This window comes from Rattus norvegicus, chromosome 1 (assembly GCF_021556685.1).
Source record: "Rattus norvegicus strain SHRSP/BbbUtx chromosome 1, alternate assembly SHRSP_T2T, whole genome shotgun sequence".
Classification (NCBI taxonomy): Eukaryota; Metazoa; Chordata; class Mammalia; order Rodentia; family Muridae; genus Rattus; species Rattus norvegicus.
Genome location: NC_141534.1, coordinates 130,174,422 through 130,190,864, shown reverse-complemented (window position 1 = coordinate 130,190,864; position 16,443 = coordinate 130,174,422). Strand labels below are relative to the sequence as shown.

General features: G+C 46.2%; 1 long non-coding RNA gene across 2 annotated transcripts in view; it reads right to left on the bottom strand.

The window, feature by feature from the left end:
* Window positions 1-16,443, bottom strand: part of LOC148007698 (uncharacterized) — a 48,460-nt gene that overhangs the window by 15,388 nt on the left and 16,629 nt on the right. Inside the window, exon 4 of one of the 2 annotated variants that reach the window (XR_015646847.1) lies at window positions 11,148-11,308. The exons of the other annotated variant lie outside the window; for it this stretch is intronic. This is a non-coding gene — a long non-coding RNA (uncharacterized LOC148007698). The remainder of the gene's footprint in view (window positions 1-11,147; window positions 11,309-16,443) is intronic. 2 annotated transcript variants of the gene reach the window in all.

Sequence of the window (16,443 nt, the reverse complement as noted above, 5' to 3'; positions counted from 1 at the left end):
TGGGGGTTGGGGAGCTTGCTGCCATGGAGCTGGACTTGAGGTCTTCCTTGGAGGCATGTTTTGCTGAGGGAGGTGGCAGACAGCAGATGTGCAGAGCACAGGAGAATGTGGATGTTGATAGCTGCTTTCTGTGCACTTGACCTCACAAGTCTGCCACACCCTCCAAAAACCATGCAGTGCAATTGGAAAATCTTTCAGGCGAAACATGGCCTCCTCTTCTATGAAGACCTCTCTTCCACATCCCTCCACTACCAACTCAGGGAAGCAAGGGGGTACTTTGTGAACACTTTTCCTAGCCCATGCTGACCTTCCCAGGCCACTGGAGGCACAAGCTGGTTACCTCAGACTGCACTTGTGTAACCTCTGCAGTTGGTGGTGGTGGTGGTTTGTTTGTTTGTTTGTTTGTTTGTTTGTTTGCACCAGCTAATGATTCAAAGCTTCTCCTTGAAGAAAATTGATTTTCTAGCCTTCATAGGAAAAGTAGAAAATCTAGTGATCTAAAAAGCCACCACCAAGGGAGGCCTCCGTTTGGCTGAAGGTGCAGTGCTTGCCCTTATCCCTGTTGGCCCTGCAGGCAGCAGAATCAGGCAGTTGAGTCAGTGCCCTGCAATGCTCAGGTAAGGCTTTTCCTTCGCTGATATTCATTCCTAAAGGTCGCATCACAATGGCCATCCTTGATTTGAGACTTAGTGATGACATTCAGCAAATTTCGAGTTCTTCTCATGCTGCTTCTGCCTGTGTCTCTTAGGACCCTCCCTTAGGAGCTTCGAGTATCCAGAAGAAGGTTGTTCACCCTAGAGAGAAGATCCTAGGGAGGAACCCCTGAATGTCTGAGCTTTCTGTACACAGAAGCTGGATATGAGCAACAGTGCATTTGAGATTGCCAGGTCCCGGGCACCATCCAACCCTAACCAGGTCAGACCCCAAGTGAACACAGTGTGGTTGATCCCTGTCGTCTCCCAGACTCTTGCTCACGGTGACAGATTCATTTTAATTCATGCCACTATGTCTGCACGGTTTGTTACACAGCAGTAGTTAACTCCACAGCAACCCAAGCTGTCTAGGATCCCGCCCTATCCTCTGATGTGGCCAGATCAGAGCTGAATCCTCCAACAGACCAATTCACACTGAGGTCTGAGGAAATCTACATGTGAGAAAGCATGACCTCTTCCCAGTCATCCACCTAGCTGGTGCAGAGGTATACTGGGAACGTGTCCTCCATGCAGAGGCCTCTAGCTGGATAGGATGGGATGGGAGTTGGGGGTCCTTGCCTTCCCATGGGCAAGGGATAACCAAAGAATGGGCGTGACACCCCGAGCCTATGCTGTCAGCTCTAAGCTGATGTCACATTGAGCTAGTGTCATTTCCTGGATCTAAGTTGGTTTTGCTAGGGTCTGCTATCCTTTGAGCTTTGACCTTCTGTCCCCTGGTGGAAGGTTATGTCTGGGCTACCTCTCAGACTGACATAGACATGGTGTCAGAACCTTCTACCATGGTGCAGCCCTGCATAGAGGCTCCCCCTCTGGCAACTTGCAACACGGAGTAACATTAGTAAAGGCAGAAGAGTGCTTGACTTCATTCTGAAGTCACAGTTCAATCCTAGGAATGGCTGGAAACTCCTATGGATCCAAATTCTTAGTTATGTTCACAGAAGGTTTCTTACCCAGGGAAAACACTAAAGCTGAGACAGTTTTCTGTGGGGTTGCAAGAGCTTTTGTGTGAAGGGGACAAATCCCTTCTTCCAGCCCGTTCTTCGATTTCAGTGACCACCAAGAGCCCCCTTGCCCTCCCCAGTAAACAGGTAAACTCTGCACTTGCTGAGTTTACAGGTCACCATTCATTGTGCCGATAGGAGGTAGATAATGGTACATACGGGGATACTGAGGCTTGCAGACATGAAATGGTATGGCTAGATTCCATTCCAGTCCCCTTGCCCCACAGAGGTGTTTCTCCAGAGATATTTGTGGATTTGATACATCACATGGGACCAAGAGATGTTCAGTGTCTGCCACCCTGGTGGTGTGGAAGCAGGGAACTCACGCAAGATGTTCCTGGGAACCCTGTGATATCGCCACCTGTATCTGCTGGCTTCCCACTTCTTTAACAAAATGCCTGAGAGTGGTTTCTTTATAAAGAAAAAACTTTGGGCCTGGAAAGACATTTTAGCTTTCACAGTGATTTCTGTAGTCCCAGAGGACCTGAGTTCCAGGAGACTCGGCACCATTTTTTGACCTCCAAGAGCTTGCACACGCACACGCACACAGTCTCCTAAAAGAAAAAAAAATTGTTTTCTTTTGCTCAAGCAGTTAGGAGGTTGAGCATCCAAGATCAGGCAGATCCTGACCTTTCTGTTCCAGCTCAGGTGAGGCCCTTGGCTATGTCACGGTACAACAGAGAAACAGGAAGAGCAGATCTAAGGAAAGTATCACATTGGGAGACACTGGGGAAGCCTTCTTTGTTCTTATACATCTCATTCAGGCTCCCTGGAGACCAGAATCCCTTGCAAAACCAAGTCCCTGATGATGCAACTCCTCCCATTAGGCCCCACCTCTTAAAGGTCCCACCACCTCGGCACCATAATACTGGTGTCACGCCTCCAACATCTTGTTAGACAAACCTATACAAACCACAGTACCACCATCCATGCAAGAAGATTCCAGATGTTCTAGCATCTACAAATGTTCAAGACCTTTGCATAAAGTGGCCTAGTGCTTTCCACAGTGCTTGCACAGAACCTACACAGTCCTCCTTTTCACTTTAAATCATTTCTGGTTATGTGCAAGTCCTAACACAAGGTAAATGCCATGTGATTACTCAATGCTGTATATTACCTCCTTAAACAGGCAAAGGTCAACATGTGCTTAGAATGTACATGTACATAGCCTTTTTGCTTTCCCTGAATATTTTGTATCCACGGTTGGCTGAAATGCTAGTTACTTTTCTTATGGCAGTGACAAAAGCAAGCTAGGAAAGAAGTCTTCTTCTGGCCCACACTTTGAGATACAGTCCATCAAGGTGGAATGTAGGCAGGAGTGTGAGGTAGCTGGTCACGTTGTGCCCACCGTCAGAGTCCGGAAGCAGAGGCAGATGAATCTAATGCTCAGGTGATTTTCCCTTTTGATTCAGACTGGGACCCCAGCTCATGGGATGGGACTGCCCACGTTCTGGGTGGGTCCCCCCTCCCCCGCCCATCACACTACTTGGAAAGCTTTTATAGGACCATAGCCTGGCGAGTTGACAATGAAGGTGAACCATGGCAGATGTGGAGCCCACAGGGATGAAGAGCTGACTATTCTTCATAAATACTATAATGTAAAACAGCTCGAAAACAAAAGAATGTGGCAAAACCACCTGTGTGACGGCTGGCAAAACTAGGTCGAGCAAGGATGGTATCATTTTTTCCCTTGTTTCTTTTTGGATTGTTCCCTGTGGAGGCCACGAGTTGCCATGCTGTGAAGACACTCTGCTGCCCTGTGTGGATGTGATTGTGGCACCTAAGGGCAGCTCAGACCCACAGGGCAAACTTGGAGGCAGCCCCTCAGGCACATGTCAACCTCCAGATGCCCGGGGCCCCACGGAGACCTTGACCCCATCTGTGGGAGAGATACTGAACCAGTCTACCAGCTCAGCACTGCCAAGGTCCCAGATTCTCAAGAACCAGGTGAGAGAGAGGAGAGACGTTGTTGTAAGCTGCTAAGCTTAGGGAGGTTATTTGCTATGCAAGAACAGATAGCTAATAAGCCCATCCATTTCTCCTTCTTCTTTACGCACTGCACTCACTCCAGGGAAAGTCTGTTCCACTGAGAAGTGAGAATGAACCAGGGCTTCTGGGGTACCTCCTCTCCTAGTGGATTACCCCCAGACTTTTCTTCCTGCAGACAGACAGCTCCAAGGATCACAGCCTCAAACTACTCTCTCTCTCTCTCTCTCTCTCTCTCTCTCTCTCTCTCTCTCTCTCTCTCTCTCTCTCTCCCACTATATGCATATGTACATGTTCATGTGTATGTACATGTGTGTACATGTATGAAGGCCAGAGGTCTGTACCCCCCCCCGAATTAAAGATACATTATAGACATTTGTGGTCATGTATGTCTCCCCACCCCCACCAAGACAGAGTTTCTCTATTTATCCCTGGCTCTCCTGTAACTTTCTCTATAAACCAGGTTGGCCTCAAACTCAGAGATTTGCCCATCTCTGCCTCCCAAGTGCTGAGATTAAAGTGGGGTCCTACTTCATGGCTTTTTATGTGGGTCCTGGGGATCTGAACTCATACTAGTGCAGCAAGCACTTTCCCTGCTGAGCCATATCTCCCACCCTTCCCCCTAAAGAAGTTTGCCAGTCCAGAACCACAAGGTTCTCCACTAGCTGTAGGAAAACACAGAGGCCTACTGGTCTCTCTAGCCACTGCCTAGGGTCAACAACCTATCAAATTTAGTACTAAGAACCTATTGAATCTCAGGCATACATTACATATTCAAAGATATATCATTTAAATATGTCTGAAATTATCTGTTACCGACTCTACTAAGGTGTTCCGAGAAACAAAGGTTTTGTGGTCATTCGAGTGCGGGCCATGCAGCTGGTGTGTCTCAGCTTCCAGGAGGGTCACTCTAACATCCTACAGACTTTAGCAACTTCACCGTGAAGAACACGGTTTAATCTGCTTAAACCTGAATTTTCCACATTTGTGCAACCACATAGCTCTTTTGCCATGAATCCTCTATAAATAGCCCTGGTTGTAAACAGCAGTGCCGTGTTTCATGCCTCCAGGCCAGGGTCTGTGCTGCTGAACACAGTTGGCCTCACCAGTCTGTGCTGACCAGGTGGTACAGAAGAAGGACAGGGTATGGGGTGCAGCCATGGAGAGTCGGGGAGATGTTTAAGAAACAGACACATGCCGGCTGGAGAGATGGCTCAGCAGTAAGAGGAATGGTTGGTCTTCCAGAGGACTTCAGCATCCACAAGTCTGTTGAAACTATCCTTAACTCCAGTTCCAGGGGATCTGATGCCCTGTACAAGCATCAGGCACATAGTACTGTGAAGACATACCCTCAGCCATATCACCCATACATTACATGTCTGAAGAAAGAGAGAGAGAGAGAGAGAGAGAGAGAGAGAGAGAGAGAGAGGAGAAGAGGAAAGGAGGGGAGGGGAGGGGAGAGGACAGGAGAGGAGAGAAAGCAGAAGAAAAGAAAAGAAAAGAAAAGAGAAAAAAGATGCCTAGAGGGCATGGAAAGGAATCTCCAGAGAGAGTCAACCCCTCCTCCACCAGCTACTTGGGTGTCCCCACAGGCAAGCCTGTCATTTCTGTGTCATCCACGGAGCCTAGGAGCTAATCCTAAACCAGACATACCACCCACCCTTAGGGAGAAAGATCCCTAGCCAGGCACTGAGGTCAGTGTGAGCCAAGAAAGTGGTGTGAGCCACAGCCAGCTCAGAGGAGTTCCTGTAAGTCACAGGGTCCCAGTTCGAGGCAATGGGGGACATGAAGTCCCTCCCTACTCTGTGCCCTGCTGGGAGAACTGGACTCTGGAGTTCTGTCTCCGCACCGACTGGCTCTTCGCATAGGTTCAACAGTTCAGGAAGCTGAACAGAAGAGGAGTGTGGGTTATGATAAGACAGTAGTGGAGAGCTGGGTGTGGGTGTGGGGCCGGCTGCTACCCTGACTGAGAAGGAAGCTCTTCCTAGATCCAAAACTACTGCACAGCTTCTCCCCCAATGGAAGCTTCCTTAGAGAGACCCTGGCAGGGGCAAGTCCTGGGCCCTAGCTCAGGGGCAAAGAAGTCCGAATGTTCATTACAGAAAATTCCTCATGGCAATCCTCGCCCCCACTGTGATTTAGGAGATGAGGCCTCTGGGAGCAGGGCCCCCGTAATTAGACTAGCACCCTTGTGAAAGAGACTGGAGGGGATCTAGGGAGGTGTTGGGTGAGTAGGAGGACTTGCTATGGAAGGATTTGAACTGGAATCCCTAGGACCCATGCAAAAAACTGGACCTGTAGTGAAAGCGGATTTAATCCCAGCACCCCTGTGGGGTGATAGGAGGTGGAAACAAGGAGAAAACCTGGGTGCTCTCAGGCCAGCTAGCCTGGTGTATGCAGCAGTTAACGACAAAGAGACACATCTGAAGATCAGGCTGGAAATGTCCTTGTTTCTGACTACGCGTCACAGTGATGGAAGCACTATGGAGCTACTGGGAAAATCCACCCGCAGTCTTAGGCCGCAGTAAATACCGCGTGCTACAGTACCATCCTACCAGGCAAGATGGATGACGGTGAGAAGGGTATAGGGGTAACCAACAACTCTCTGGTTAGATTTGAACTCAGCTCTAAGGATGAAATTCATGGCTGGTTCTATAAGTCTAGCCAAAAGCTCATTACTCTGAGGTCATAGGCCCAAGAGGAGAACCTGCTTTACTGTTGCCTTTTGAAATGGAACTATTACAAAGCTGCTTTCTGCATAGTATGTTTATATACTCAGGGATCTATTCTGCCTTCCCTCAGCCTTAGCCAGAGAAGCTTCTCTTTAATGCAACAGTTCATAACTGGTCAAAGTGTTGTTGATAATAAATGACTAATTAATATTTACCCTTAAACAAGAGACATCTGCATGAACCACCTCCTGCCTACCAAGGCTCAGGGGACAGGTGAGGAGGAATGTCGTGAACTGCTGTCTTCCCCACACAGCATGGCACTTGCACCCATGAGCTCTCTGCCATGATAGCTATCTGCACAAGATCAAGCCAAGATCAGTCACCTCAGTGTGTGTGTGTGTCTGTGTCTGTGTCTCTGTATGTTGTTCTGAGTCTGTGTATGGGTCTATATGTACATATATGTATCTGTATGTGTGTATCTCTGTATGTCTCTGTGTATATGTATGTCTATGTGTACGTTTGCCTGTATATGTATCTCTGTGTATATCTGTCTCTGTATATGTATGTCTGTGCATGTCCATGTGTGTCTGTGTGTGTGTGTATCAGCATGTGTGTGTGCATATGTCCGTGTGTCATGTATGTGTATCTGTGTGTATGTCTGTGCATATGTCTGTGTGTCTTGTGTGTGTGTATGTGTATAAGTATGTATGTCTCTCTCTCTCTCTCTCTCTCTCTCTCTCTGTGTGTGTGTGTGTGTGTGTGTATGTGTGTGTGTGTGTAGAAAGAGTAAGTGAGAAAGAGAGCACATGCCAGTGTGAAGGGTATGTTAGGCAGCACCTCATAGATGTGGGAGAGAAGGGAAGAACTGGGAATCAAAATACATTGTCTATGGGTACAAATGTTTCAAAAAATAAAAGATATTCTTTATAGAGACAGGAAGAGAAGAAATGTTCTCGAACAAGTGAAGACCCACATCTGTGATTTTCCTCTGACATCCCCAGGTATGTCCTGCCACATGCTGCATGAGCTCACATGCATACAGGCATGTGTGTGTGAGCGCACACACACACACACACACACACACACACACACACACACACATTGAGAACAATAAAAAAGGGAGACCCCCTCAGACTTTCCACCCTCCTAGGACGCTGAGACAATCACCATCTACAAAACAGGAAGCCTGCAGAATCACTGCTTGCCGCCTTAATCTTGCACCTCCAGCCCCCAGCAGTGTGCAGGTTACATCCCTGCTCTTTATAGGTTAAATTGGGGGTCTGGGATAGTCTGTGGCAGTAGCACAAGACATGGGTATGTGATCCTTCTAAGCAGAGGTATACACACGCATACACACACACACACACACACACACACACACACACACACACACGCACACGCCTTCTTCCTTTACCTCTCCTCCCAGCAACTCTTTCATCATCCGCCCTCCGCCCTCCCTCTGAAGCCAATCCCCATGTGAAGTGATCAGGCACTGTCTGTTTTTCCTGACCAGACTCATACTGACTCAGGGGATAGACCACAGAGCTGGATCTCTGTGGCTGGACTCTTCTCCTCTTTGAGTGTGCATGCAGAGATGAACTCATTGACCGTGGGAAATGAGACACTGGATAGTCCTTTGATTATTACCTACAGCTGCTCAGGCAGAAGCACCAGAAAAGGCGAGGCTTTGAGACAGGAAGTTGCCACTGTGTTTAAATGTTATGGTAAAGCTGGTGTCTGTGAAGACTGTGTGGGCGACTTCTGACTTCCCTCTAAGAAACTGTGAAGGAAAGATAAAGAGGGCAAAGACCAAAGGAGCAACAACAATGAGAAAGGAGTGGAAAGGGGGAAAGAGGAGGAAAAAAAGAAAAGCAAACAGAGATGACCATAGTAAAATTAGAAACTTGTGTTTAAAGATTTATTAAAGAGTAAAAGTTGAGGCAGGGGAGAAGGCTTGGTGGTAAAGTGCTTGTGGTGTGTGTGTGTGTTGTGTGTGTGTGTGTGTGTGTGTGTGTGTGTGTGTGTGTGTATCTTAGTTTAGTTCCTCAGCACCCACATAAAAAGCCAAGGCTGGTAGTGTGTGTGTAACACCAGCTCAGGTGCCAGAGCCAAAACCAGATGAAGCCCCTGGGCTTGCTGGGAAGTCAGTCCATCTGAAAAAATGAATCACAGGTAAGTGAAAGAGGCTATCTCAAAAAGCAAGGAAAAGAGCTAAAAGAAAGACACCTAACATTGATCTCTGGCCTCCATATGACATATATGGGCCAGCATACCATGTACACCAAGAAAGGAGGGAGAGACAGAGGGACAGAAGGATGGAGGAGAGAAGGAAGGAAGGCATGCACACATATACAACTGGGTGGGGGCTGACATTTATAAAACACATATCCAATAAAGGGCTGATGTCTACAATATGTAAAGAGGTCTTTGGAATCAATAAGAAGATTGTAGAAAAGCTGAAGCACACAGTTCAGTGGTAAAACACTCACTTGGCATAAATGAAAGTCTTGGGTTTGGGCCCAGGACCATAAAAGGGAGGGGCGAAGCAAATACTTCAACAGGGAAAGAAAACATTAAAGGCTTAAGTGGAAACTTCATGAAAGAACATCTCTGAATGGCTGACAAATCTGATAGGGAACTCAACCCCATTTCTTCAAGGAAGAATTTAAACTACAGTACATCATAATGAGACCATCTCACCCATAACACCTCATGAAAAGAGAGTCGGGCAAAAGCACATGCAGGTAAGGATCTGGAGAGACTAAAACCCTTAGACATTGCTCACAGGAGTATAAAATTGTATGGAATTTTTTGAGAAACAATCTTCAATTATCCAAAAGTTTACGGACTTGACCAGCAATTTTGCTCCTGGGTGTACATCCAAAATGGATGGAAAAAGAAAACCCTACACAACTAATACTCACAGCAGCATTATTTATAAGAGCTCCAAGGTAGAAACAACCCAGATGCCTCTCAAATGATGACTGGATGAACAAAGTGTGCGTCTATACAATGAGAGACTGCATGTCCATATTTGCATGGGGAATGAAGGAGACTCATCATTGAAAGAAACCATCACAGAAGACCATATATTACTTAATTCCATTAATATAAAAATCTTTGGAGAGAAAAATTCATGTGAAATAGAAAGTAGATCTGGGGTTGGGGATTTAGCTCAGTGGTAGAGCGCTTGCCTAGCAAGTGCAAGGCCCTGGGTTCGATCCCTAGCTCTGAAAAAACAAAACAAAACAAACAAAAAAAAAAAAACAACAAATAGGGGCTGGGGATTTAGCTCAGTGGTAGAGCGCTTACCTAGGAAGCGCAAGGCCCTGGGTTCGGTCCCCAGCTCCGAAAAAAAAAGAACCAAAAAAAAAAAAAAACAAAAAACAAAAACAAAAACAACAAACAAACAACAACAACAACAACCAAAAAAAAAAAAAAAAACAGAAAGTAGATCTGTAGTTGTCCAGCACTGGGGTTAAAGAGGATGTGGGTATACTAGCCCAAGGTTATGCGTTTCTTTGGGGGCTCAATGACTGATGCTGGTCACCCAGCTCTGTCAGAATATTCAAAGGGACTGAATATTCTTAGACAGACAAAAGTATATCTCAACAAAGCTGATGACCAAAAACAGAAGGAGGAGGAGAAAGGAGAAGAGGAAGAGGAGGGGAAGAAATAAGGAAAAGAAATATAGAGAGGGAGAAGAGAAAGGGAAGAGGAGAGGCCTTCACTATGACACCGCTACCACCAGCACAGCCACTGGAGTAAGAAGATAAATCCCAAGTTCTGCTGGGGAAAAAAAGCAAAACCAGAAGCCACACACTGCTGAAATGGGCCACTGGACTCCATCACTCTAAGGAACAAACCTGTCACTAAAGCTGTAAATATAAAGCTATGGTCCAGCACTTCCTCTCATGGGGTCTGCCCACTCTACTGTCACTGAAAGACACCTAGAATGACCACAGCATTACTTTAATAGCCAAAACACTAGGAATTACTAATATCTACCAATAATTATAGAGTAGACAAATACTTGAATCTTTAGAAATTGAACCTTAGAAGGAATGAGCACGAACAATTAATTCCACATACACGAGTGTTGAACAAAAGAAGCCATGCCTACCTTTGAGAGCATTCATGCAAGGTGCAGTGGGATTGATGGATGAAATGGGCTTAGAAGGGCTCAGGGAAAATTTTGGACTGACTATGCTCACAATGGGTGCTGTGGTGCTACTGTGTATCTGGCTATGCCTTTGTGACTCGTGTACAGATGTTCTGTAGGACCTGTGTGTGGTTGGGTCCAGGACCACTGAGGAAACCAAAACACCCATAAGCCCCTGGGTAGTATATAACTTTTATATACTCTCTTATACATATAATTCTGCTAACATAACTTTTGCACGCTCTCCCATGTACTGAAGATAATCTCTTCCTGATACAATGCAGACACTACGAGAATAGTGTGATGGGGGACCTTTTTAGGGAATAGCAATATGAAAATATCTTTTATAGATGATTAGTTCATAAGTAGTGTGTGTATGTGTGAGTGTGTGTGTGTGAGTGTGTGTGTGTGACTGTGTGAGTGTGTGTGTGAGTGTTGAGTGTGTGTGTATGTGAGTGTGTGTATGTGAGTGTGTGTGTGTGTGTGTGTGTGTGTATTCATGAGAGTGTGTGTACAGGTGCATGTGGATAACAGATATCAATATGAGGATCTTCCTCCATCTATCTCCATGTTAATTTTCGAGACAGAGTTTCTCAGTAAACCTGGCGCTCACCAGTCCAGCATGCATTCATTCTCTCTCGGTTCTCAACTATGGATGTGACCAGCTGCTTCAGGTTCCTGCTGTCTTGACTTCTTTCTGCTGTGAAGGAGTGTACCCTGGAACTGGAGCAAACACTTCTTCCTTGAAGTTGCCTCTGGCAGGGTAGCTCATCACTGTAATAGGAAAGAAACCAGGGCAGCTGGGTGTCTGGCTGCAGAAGTGCTAACGTCCTCCTGTCTCTCAGCTTCAGGACCAGCAGTAGTTCTGCCAGCCTGCAGATGTGGCTTCTTGGCTTTGCGTTCACAGGTAACTCCTTTCCCCTCTGAAATATTTATTATTTTTACTATTATTGTTAGTTTGTGAGAGCCATCCTGCCAAGAGAAATAGCTTAAAGAAGAGAACTGGATTTCCTAGTTCTAGAGGCTGGGTGTCAGCAGAATCTAAAGTCTCTGTGAGGCTGTTTTCTGCTGAGGCCTCTGCTTAGTGTCCGAGGCTACTGTCTCCCACTGTGGGCACCTGGTTTTTCCCTCTGGCATGTCCTTAGTATCCCCATGTCCTATTTTCTTCTTAAGGCCACCAGTCACACCAGATCAGGGCACACTTTTGTGATCTCATTTTAACTTAGTGACGATCTTCTCAAGTTCTTATCTCCAAATACAATCACATTGACGAGTCCTGGGCTGTTTGGGGCTTCAATGTGTGGATGGTGGCAGTGGGGCGGGGCTTACCTTAGGTCATAGCAGTCTACTTGACTTCTGTTGGTGGCTACACAGGGGAGCAGAGGCCCATCAAAGGAAGGGTGCAGCCATCAAAGGAAGGGTGATGGGGGAGAGCCACAGAAGCAGATATCTGGCAATTGGGTAAGATGACCTTGTGCAGAGTGCATGGGACAGAGCAAGGAGAAGGCACTGGAGGTTTCAAAAGCCATTTGACTTGGACTGTCACTTCCAAGGACAAGTTGTGGTCAGTGAAGCTGAAGAAGGGGCTTTGTCAGAAGCAGCACCAGTGACTCATGGGGAATCAGCCTCCCTGGAGAGGGTGATTGCTCAGGCCCAGACCCTAGCCCATTTAAGGACTGCTGAGGTGAGACAGTGTTAGTGTCCATGTGCAGTAATGTCAGAACTACACAGGTGGGGGTGTGGTGAAGATGGATATCTGTTGTCCAGTGACTGCTGGCCTTCATACTGTTGCATTGTAGAGCAGGGCTGCCCAGTTCTAGGAGTCCCTGGCTGTGTGCATTTAGAGACCAAAGTCAGGCTTCAGTGTCTTCACATAGATAGACGTTTTGTTCCTAGAGTTAATAAAGTGCCAGTGACCTAATGCATGGCAGAAGTAAGGCTACAGAGGACCTTGCTTTCCTTTGGTATCTCTGTGAGTTGCATTCTCTGAGGCAGACACACAGTCAGATAAATTCAGCTTTAGGAAGGCACCAATGGGCTAATCCAGTGGGAACCCTGAGGCCCCTAACTGAGGTGTCAGGGCTCCTGGGGGAGTAAGGGTCAGATGCTAAGCTGGATCTGCAGGAGCCCAGGCACAAAGAGTTCTGGAGGATAAGGATGGAGAAATGGGGATGCTCCAAGCTCATCTCAGACCTTCTATAGAGCCTGAATGGTCTTTCAAAGGCCTTGCAGCTCCAGAGGAAGTCATAAAACAGCAGTGAAGAAGGGGACAGCCTCGGGTAGAGGGGAAAGCTCAGGTTTAGTTTTCAAACTGGCTCTGAAGGCTTCCTTGAAATTTCTCCTCAGAGGAAAGGCAATTATGATGGAGAACAGGATCTTCTCTTTGCCAACTGCCCAGTCTCCAGGGACACCAGCAAGGCTTTGCCTAGGAAGATGTTCTGCAGGAGGAAGATGGAGATTCTAAGTCTAAGGATGGGCTCTTTGTCCTCTGTGTGGCTTCTTAGACCTGGACAGTCCTGAGTAGCAGGAAGAGGACTGTGGGACATGGCGGTCTGTATGGTATTAACTACATAAACTGAACACTGTGAAAAGGTCACACTGGTTCAGACTCTTGGGCATCAAACAAAAATCAAGAAACTCATCCTGCCCTGCATTGGCAGCTGTTCTGTAAACGCCACATTCAAACATTGCTGATTTTTGGAAAGACACACTTGGGTGCCCTTTTTGCTAAATAAGTCAGTTTCTGTATGAGTGTGTATCTGTATATGCATATAATGTGTGCTTGTAGGTATTTATATGCACATATCTATGTTGTCTGTGTGCGTGTGTTGAAAGTGGGTATAGCAACATCTGTAGTACCACCTGTCCTTTGCTGGGCTCAGATGCAGACATTTCCGAGGCAGGAAAGAAAGGTGCGGGAAAGGAAAGGAACTCCTCCCTCCAGGGTCTCCTTGAAATCTCCTACCTGCTCAGAGTTGAATAATACAATACAACTAATAATACATGTTGATTTATGATTATCTCCATAAAGTCCATATCCTTTTATGTAGATATGTTTTAAAAAAAAACCAACATTTTAATAGCAACAGACCATGCTCAAGGACTGTATGATCTTCAAGTATGACCTTCTCCTGTCTCAGATATTAACCTACAATTCCTGGGATCTATTAGCAAGCATGGGAAATGTCTTAGCTCCCTTGTGCAAACCTCATGACCTGTGGTTTTCCCTGATCAGCCTGGAATCATACCTAGTGTATCTCAGATGCTACCCCGTGATCTCACTGAAAAAAAAAAATAGAGGCGCACAGAGAGAGTCACTTAGAAACCCTTTCAGCAATGTAACTTCAAAGGTGACTGTTAAATAGCCCACGCTTGGGCGTGTACTATCCTCTCCCTAACCCTGCTTTTGTCCATGAGATCTCAGAGGGTGCTTCCATAGAGGGGATCAGCCATGCCTGATTGCTGACATTCTATCTGGTACCTCCCCTAAACTGCTAAACTCCTGACAACAACCCCAGGGTAGGATATGACAATAGGATTAACATCCTATCAGCACTTCACTAATCTGCTAAACTCAGAGACATCCCACCCCCCACATAAACTCAGAGACCCTCCCCTCTAAAGTCTGCAAGCATAAGGAATTGCATTTGTTCTCCCAGGTGCTGTAAGACCTCCTTTCCCAGCTTCCCCCACAGCAAACATTTAAGGCACCGATTACCTGAAATCCCACTCAGCATACCTCTCTACCAAACCTGAAGAGAATCTCCATTGTTTCAAAACATTTTCAACTAACGACTGTGTTTATATCCCTACTTAAAATCTTTTCTTAATAAAATGAAACTGGGGGTTGAGGGGCTGGAGAGATGGCTCAGCGGTTAACAACATTGACTGCTTGCTCTTCCAGAGGACCCGGGTTCAATTCCCGGCACCTACATGGCAGCTCAAATCTGTCTGTAACTCCATTTCCCTGGACTCTAACACCCTCACACAGACATACATTCAGGCAAAATACCAATGCACATGAAATTAAAATAAGTAAATTATTAAAAATAAAAGTAAACTGGAACTGTTTCCTATTCATCCTGCAATTCTTTTCTGGGACACTGTCAAGAAACTTAGTGTCACATGAGCAGAGGTCTCTGAAAAGAACTCAGACTGAAGCTTGGAGAGGCTCAGTGGGTAAGAGCCATTTGCTGTGCAAACATGAGAACCTGAGTTTGAACCCATGGCATCCACATTGAAAACTAAGCATATCTGTGGGTGCTTATAAGCCCCACACGGGGTGGGGAGTGGGGTGAAGACAGGAAGAGACTAAGAACCTCCTAGTCTGCACACCTACCAGTCAAAAACAAGGAGGGCTTCTTGTTCATTGAGAGACCCTACCTCAAGGCAATAAGGCAAAAAAAAAAAAAAAAAAAAAAAAGAGGAACACATATAAAATTGTGTTCAGGACTCACATATAAAATATCCCACATGCGTACACGCACCCATACACTCACGTGCATGTGCCCTGCCTACTTCTGCCCCACTGAAGTGCTGCTCACAGATGCATGGAGCTGTTTCCTGCTACTTCTGCTGCTCAGATCTCCACACTGAGGTGTGACCAGATGTCTTGTGTTTGATGGACCGAAGACATGGCCTATAAGAAGCGCAGATCTGGGGATTGCAGACTGGTACAACCATTCTGGAAATCAGTCTGGAGGTTCCTCAGAAAATTGGACATGGAACTGCCTGAGGACCCAGCTATAACTCTCTTGGGCATATACCCAAAAGATGCCCCAACATATAAAAAAGACATGTGCTCCACTATGTTCATAGCAGCCTTATTTATAAAAGCCAGAAGCTGGAAAGAACCCAGATGCCCTTCAACAGAGGAATGGATACAGAAAATGTGGTACATCTACACAATGGAATATTACTCAACTATCAAAAACAATGCCTTTATGAAATTCATAGGCAAATGGAGGGGACTGGAAAATATCATCCTGAGTGAGCTAACCCAATCACAGAAAGACACACATGGTATGCACTCATTGATAAGTGGATATTAGCCCAAATGCTTGAATTACCCTAGATGCCTAGAACAAATGAAACTCAAGACGGATGATCAAAATGTGAATGCTTCACTCCTTCTTTAAAAGGGGAACAAGAATACCCTTGGCAGGGAATAGAGAGGCAAAGATTAAAACAGAGGCAGAAGGAACACCCATTCAGAGCCTGCCCAACGTGTGGCCCATACATATACAGCCACCCAATTAGACAAGCTGGATAAAGCAAAGAAGTGCAGGCCGACAGGAACCGGATGTAGATCTCTCCTGAGAGACACAGCCAGAATACAGCAAATACATAGGCAAATGCCAGCAGCAAACCACTGAACTGAGAACTGGACCCCTGTTGAAGGAATCAGAGAAAGAACTGAAAGAGCAGAAGGGGCTTGAGACCCCCATATGAACAACAATGCCAACCAACCAGAGCTTCCAGGGACTAAGCCACTACCCAAAGACTATACATGGACTGACCCTGGACTCTGACCTCATAGGTAGCAATGAATAGCCTAGTAAGAGCACCAGTGGAAGGGGAAGCCCTTGGTCCTGCTAAGACTGAACCCCCAGTGAACGTGATTGTTGGGGGGAGGGCAGTAATGGGGGGAGGATGGGGAGGGGAACACCCATATAGAAGGGGAGGGGGAGGAGTTAAGGGGATATTGGCCTGGAAACCGGGAAAGGGAATAACATTCGAAATGTAAATAAGAAATGCTCAAGTTAATAATAATAATAATAATAGGGCTGGGGATTTAGCTCAGAGGTAGAGCACTTGCCTAGCAAGCGCAAGGCCCTGGGTTCAATCCCCAGCTCCGAAAAAAAAAGAAAAGAAAAAAAAATAATAATAATAAGCGCAGATCTGATCTA